Source organism: Chinchilla lanigera, unplaced genomic scaffold (genome assembly GCF_000276665.1).
Source record: "Chinchilla lanigera isolate Chin_1 unplaced genomic scaffold, ChiLan1.0 scaffold00066, whole genome shotgun sequence".
Lineage (NCBI taxonomy): Eukaryota > Metazoa > Chordata > Mammalia > Rodentia > Chinchillidae > Chinchilla > Chinchilla lanigera.
Genome location: NW_004955467.1, coordinates 11,108,824 through 11,114,823, shown reverse-complemented (window position 1 = coordinate 11,114,823; position 6,000 = coordinate 11,108,824). Strand labels below are relative to the sequence as shown.

The 6,000-nt window shown below is 42.7% G+C and overlaps 1 protein-coding gene across 1 annotated transcript in view; it reads left to right on the top strand.

The window, feature by feature from the left end:
- The first annotated feature begins 2,765 nt into the window (after positions 1-2,765).
- The window catches only part of LOC106146314 (NACHT, LRR and PYD domains-containing protein 1-like), a 53,033-nt gene continuing 49,798 nt past the window's right edge, over positions 2,766-6,000 (top strand). The window contains exon 1 of the mRNA XM_013522165.1: positions 2,766-2,965. The gene's annotated coding sequence lies outside the window, so the exon portion shown is untranslated. The remainder of the gene's footprint in view (positions 2,966-6,000) is intronic.

Below are 6,000 nucleotides of genomic sequence, written 5' to 3'. Positions count from 1 at the left end.
AGGGATCAATAAGATGTGCAGTATGCCTATGGAGGATCACCAAAACATGATCAAATAAGACCACAATCCATCATGGCAGCTAACAGACAGAAGGATTGGAAAGCTGTATACATGGTTCCAAGAACAATGCCTAAAGAGGCTTACCTGACCTTGACAGACAGCAAGAGGTGACACAGTTCTCATTTTAACTTTGTCTTAAATATCCAGCAAAGAATATAATCAAAAATATAAATAAACTTTTTGCATTCATCTATAGGCCTTCCAAAACAGCAGCTCTTCACTGTAAAAGACACCATGACTGCCCTTTCCCTCTCCCAAATTTATATACCTATGATAAGCTATACTCCAAAATCAGACAACATTAGACATTCTAACGAAAACCCAAAAATACTTGTGCCATTATAAAAGGCAAATGCTGTATATACATTCTGATCCTTCTAATATCTCTATGGCTACACAAAATATTAGAGGACAGGTTATGGTCATATCAGACTCTAAAATTCTCTAAACCCTCTCCTTATACTCTTCATAAAAGCCTATTACGGGATCTTCCTAGTAAAACATTTGTTAGTTATATTCGTAATAGCCTTGCCAATTTTTTTTGTTTGGCCCATACTGAACCATTCTTTGGCCTTTTCTGTACCAGAGTAGTGGCCACTAGTTTAAAAACCAGGCCTACATACTCCCTAAGAGAGAAGATAAATAACAGTCTAGCTAAACATCAGTCATCTCAATAAACAACCAAAACCCCAGATCATCACCTACCTGGAAAATTTCTTTGGTCTTTCCATGCCTCTTCACTACCTGACTTACTTCCTGTTAAATCAATGTTACTTAAACAATTCACAAGACCCTTCTGTCAGTTCAGCTTTTCTCTTCTTTCCTTTCTGTCCTCACCCAAAGCCCCCATCCCCTCCTCAAGATCTAAACTCTAGGGTCTGGGACACCTCCTCCCCTTCCCTGGCTCTCAGACAAACACCTTTCACCATCCCAGTAAAGTCCTCCCAGCACCAATACCCAGTCTCCAGTTAGGCTCTGAGAGGATTAGAGCCAATTATCTCTCCCCCACATTTGTCAGGCTGACCGGAATCCCAAAAACACCCAACTGCCTTTTATCCTTACTCTGATATTTTACTAAAATTCCAATTCAGTTGTCTTACTGCAGCGATAAACTACTTTTTCCCCACGCTTGTGTTTACCACAGCCCTAGTTAAACTCCCCTCCCCTTACCTATGACCTTTGGCCCAATTTGCATGGCTGACATCTTCAATCAGTCCAAATCACCTTGCAAAAAAACCTTAATATTAATTCATTCCTTGCTCAACCGCTGCAATCCTACCCTAGTCAAAGATCGGTGGCTCTACATATCCATGTCACCAGCAACCTATGTGGCCATCCCAGTCCCTCCCCAGGTCTGGATTTCTACAGCTGTTCAGACTTTTCTCTGTTTTTACAGGATGGTATACAAGCAATAACCAACACACAGATGCTGGTGCTGCCTTCTCTTTGATACAGGCCTGTTCCTCAAAATTTCTCTCCCATTAGATTGCCCACTCAGCTCATGTGTCACACAGGAAAAAGCCATAAAAAAACTACAGCCCTTTTCCCTTCCTCTTCTTTTTGTTCTTTTTTTTTTTTTTTTTTTTTTTTTTTTTTTTTTGGATAATAACTAAAAGACAGAAATGTAAAGTTTAAATGGGACCTGACTTTCCCAGCCCCCAACCTACCTGCCAGCAGAAGCACTACACTCAGCAGGGAACTCATCAGCCAGCACAGGATGTTGTAAAGGAAATGAGATAGGACAAGGAATTTTGTCCTTGTCCTGGGGACATCTGGAGACACCCAAGAATTTACACTGGCATTTCAATGGCTTTCCCCACTGAGTTGCAGGACTGCCGGAGAATTTTGACTGTGGATGTTTATTAAAATCTTCCTGCCTAAGATCCCTTGCCTTCTTTCCATCCCGATAAAAGGGACACACTTCTATTTATTGGGGCAGACAGGCTAATTGCTCTCTGCCTGCCCGCACCCAGGCACAATACTTTTCAGGCTGTGTCGCCTGTACACAATCCAGGCAGTCTCTGCTGCCCCCCACCCCTGTTACTGCTGTAGTATGGTTTTCTAATTTAGAGACTAAATGTTCTCATTCTTGGAACCTACACTGAAGCCAGGTAAGATTGCATATGAAAGTCAGACTTATTCTTTGTAAGAGATGGAGAATGAAAATTTTGAATCAATTCTTAAGACTATAGCAAAAGGGTAAGTCGGATGGATAAGAACATCAGACTGCCACCATACTGTCCTATGGAGTTACTGTATGCAATCAGAAGGTTTCCCTTAAAGGTGACAAAACTCTCATCCCAGGGGCACTGCACCTGTGTTTTTAAATGAGGTGTCTCCCAAGAAAAGACTACCTCTAACCCTTGAGAATAGATATTCACACTCTGTTCTGAGTGGGGCATGTACCATTATCAGAGTGAAAGAGACCAGAGGGAAGAACTTGTGAGCAGCGCCTGTTCACTGATGGGCACAAGAGGAAGGGGAGCAGGTCTTACTATCCTGGAGAGATGGAAAACCTGGTCACTCATGAGTCATCTATATCAGGAAGTTCAGTTGAGAGGGGAAAGCTAGAGGCCAGCGGGAGCAAAGAATCAGCAAAGGGCAGTGAAATAGTTAAGAGGAAATGCTTACAATATAAACGGATTCACCAGGATGAACTGTCGCTATCAACTGCACAGTGCACAAAGAGTAAGAAAAGAAAAGCGGCCTATGCCCTTAAGGACAAGGCAGGGCCTCTTGTTTCCTGCCTACTTCCAAAGTCCGCCAGCTAGTGGCCCCGGGCAGAGTCTCTCAATACTAAACAGGAAGTAGAGCTTTCTACAAGGGATTGAAAGGAATTACTTGGCTCATAACCTGGTGGACTCTGGTGCTTTGGGTCTAAGCTCGGAGGTCTTCAGATCCCACAGTAAGTAACCCCAGCCAGGGAACTTCTGTAGCACAAAGAAGGCACAACCAGGCACAAACACCACAGGGAAGTGAGCCCAAGAGAGGTAAGAAGAGAGTCTCCCTACAGGTCAGCAAAGTGCTATGCAAGACTGGGCCGGGCCTGGGGAGGAGGTGATACAGGCAATAAAGCTACTGTAGCTGCCAAGAATAAGAGTAGAGATAAGACTACTCAAGATAGAGAACACTTTCAAGGGAGACAGTGGGTAAGGGTTAAAGAAAACAACCATTCCATCAGGGTGCTCACCCTGTGGCTTTCATTAAGGTTTGAGGACATGGGAAGAGACCGGGACAGCAAATTTAATGATATCAAGAGTGTCTTTTTTCACCCTTGTAGATCTTCCGAGAGTGCATGCATTGTGCATAAAGTTTTATTTTAAAGTTGCAGTTTAACAATTCTGTTTCTTCCAGCCTCCCAGAAAGCCTTTCAGTTTATATAGGGATTGTATACACATTAACTTTTAGAGAAGATGATCAGGGCACATTGGCAAAAATGGCCGAGTGTTAAAACAAAAATTTGTTTCTGTCTTATGTAGTTTTTGTTCAGTTACTACATTTTCCTGTGATTGCTGGATAGTTACTGGGCAGGATGATCGCAGTGGAGGATTTCTGCTCTAATGTAGTTCAACCCCTTGTTGCCAATAAGTAATTGGAAGGATACATGTTAGGTTGAGTAAAGTTCAGATTAATATGCCTTGTATTTCCAGTTTTTCTTATTTTAAAGGGAACAAAATAATAATAATAAAAAATTAGAAATTGTACAGAATTTCAAAACATGAGATGATAGGAATTCAGCAATGGTTGCTATATTACATATTGTTGTCTTCAAAGGAGTTGTTCAGATTATAAGATATAAACATGCAAAACTGGTCAAAATTTTAAAAAGCATTAACTGTTCCTCTCAATAAACCAACAGAAATTAATAGTACAATTATCTTAGCCATCGTATATATATATATATATATATATATATATATATATATTAGATATTCCTTAACTATTAACATGCCTGCATGCAGAGATATGACCCAAAGTTTTAAACTAATAAAGAAACTAATAAATGTAAATGAAAGTATATATGCCAAGCTTTATCCTGCTTTTAACTACACATTGTGGGCATCTGCCCGCTCAGCTCCTAAATGCATGATTTAATGTCAGGCTTCAGGGTAAGGTGATGGAAAAAAAAATGTCCATCATATGATGTTGGAATTTAGAAAGAGGGCATGGGAGAGGTAAAAAGCATAAAGAACTAGAAAAAAAATTGTACAAATTGGATGGCATCCTCTAATCTGTTCCATTTGGTGAGTCTGGGGTCTAGGGTTCCCCAATTCACCATTGCTAGGCTTGGCTTTCTCTCCAAAGTAGAAGGAGGAAGAGAAATAAGAGAAGATCTTTGCAGAGAGAAAGTACTTTTATTGGAGGTACTGCAGAAAGCAGTACAAAGTCACTCAGGGGGAATCGGGGTGCTCAGAGCTGGAGGAACGCTGACTCTGAGGCTGCAGTCCTGGGTCTCTTCTCCACTCTGCTGAGGATGAACACTTCGTTGACTGGAGATTGGGCTTCTCCTGGGGGTTTGGTCTTGTGGGCTGACGGGAACATGTGAGTAGACATGGCAACCTGCACTGGGAGGGACAGTGTTGCCTGCACAGAGCAGACGTCGAAACCACAACCTGTCAACTTCAAACCACAAAGCTGGTGGAACACTGTTTGCTGCGCATAGCCACACAGGGCTTACATTTTCTACCCTCTAAAAAGGTCCTATGTCTGTCCCCACAAACCCATTTCACAGGAGAGGGGGACCCCACCCTACAAGCACAAGGTAAGCCCAGCCATCCCTATGATAACAATAGCCTGGCAATCCTAGCTGCAGAAGAAACCCCTTGTTCTTAGAAGCTTCAAGGACTAGACAGAGATTTAGTCTGAAAGTGATTCCTCCTGCATGGCAGGCTAGCTTTGGAAAAGAAATCCATTACAGTATTTGCCATATCTTAGAGGGCTATAACGAGGAGCCATCTTGAGATGGGGCCTCTTATTTGGGACTCTGTGACTCTGGGGATCAGAAAACATGGAACAACCACAATCGTGGATCCCTTGGGATGCCCTGCTCCAGCGACTGGGTAAAGACAGGCTGGGGACATCATGGTACAAAGGGAGAGGCTATGTCACAGACCTACTGAGAAGTTCATGTAGCAATTTGCTCCAGGAGTTCTGGCTAGGGAAAACAGTGTGGCCGGAAGTTGGACACTCTGTGGCAGGAAGTAAGTCCAATCACTTGTGGGTTACTGCAGGGGCCAGATCTAAAGGGCACCCAGAGGGATGCCAGCAGATTCCCTGGTTATATCGGCGACCCCCTTGAGTACAGATCTCGGTCTATACTGAACTTGGTCAGAAGCACAGAGTTGTATGTGCTTCTTCCACTCTCTGATGCACTCAGGGACTTGCCTTGACTTGAATATTTGTCACAGTGTCTGGTGCGCACAGCCCCCTGTGTTACCAGATATTGGGGTCATTCTGAGTAGGGCTGATGCTGTGCATTGTGTCTGTGTTGTATGTTCTCTCTGTTCTTTGAATTCAAAAGCAAGATCTGCAATGATGTGACAGAAGGGGACTTAGAGTGACAAAGTAGCAGTTTTTAGCAAGCTTTTTATTGGCTAACAGCAGAAGTATAAACTTAAGCAAATCTAATTCTTATTGAGGACATTAGGCCTGTGAGAGTTCCAGGAGAGCAGAGAGAGATGTGGTAACAACTCCAAAAGCTAGGGTGCTTTTATTGCTTGAATCTGAAGAAGGGTCTGGATTTGTGACTATCTGAGCTTGTTCCACTCCATAGTGAACCCCCCTCTCTGTTGGGTGGAGGAGTTTTTAAATTTATGTAGTCTTCACTGGAAAGAATATGGTGACTGAAGCTTCTGAAGGGGACCAAAACCAATTGCAGATGTTTGTCAATGAGGCCTAATTTTGTCTAAATGGCAATCCCTTAGTTGTGAATGGGTTGAG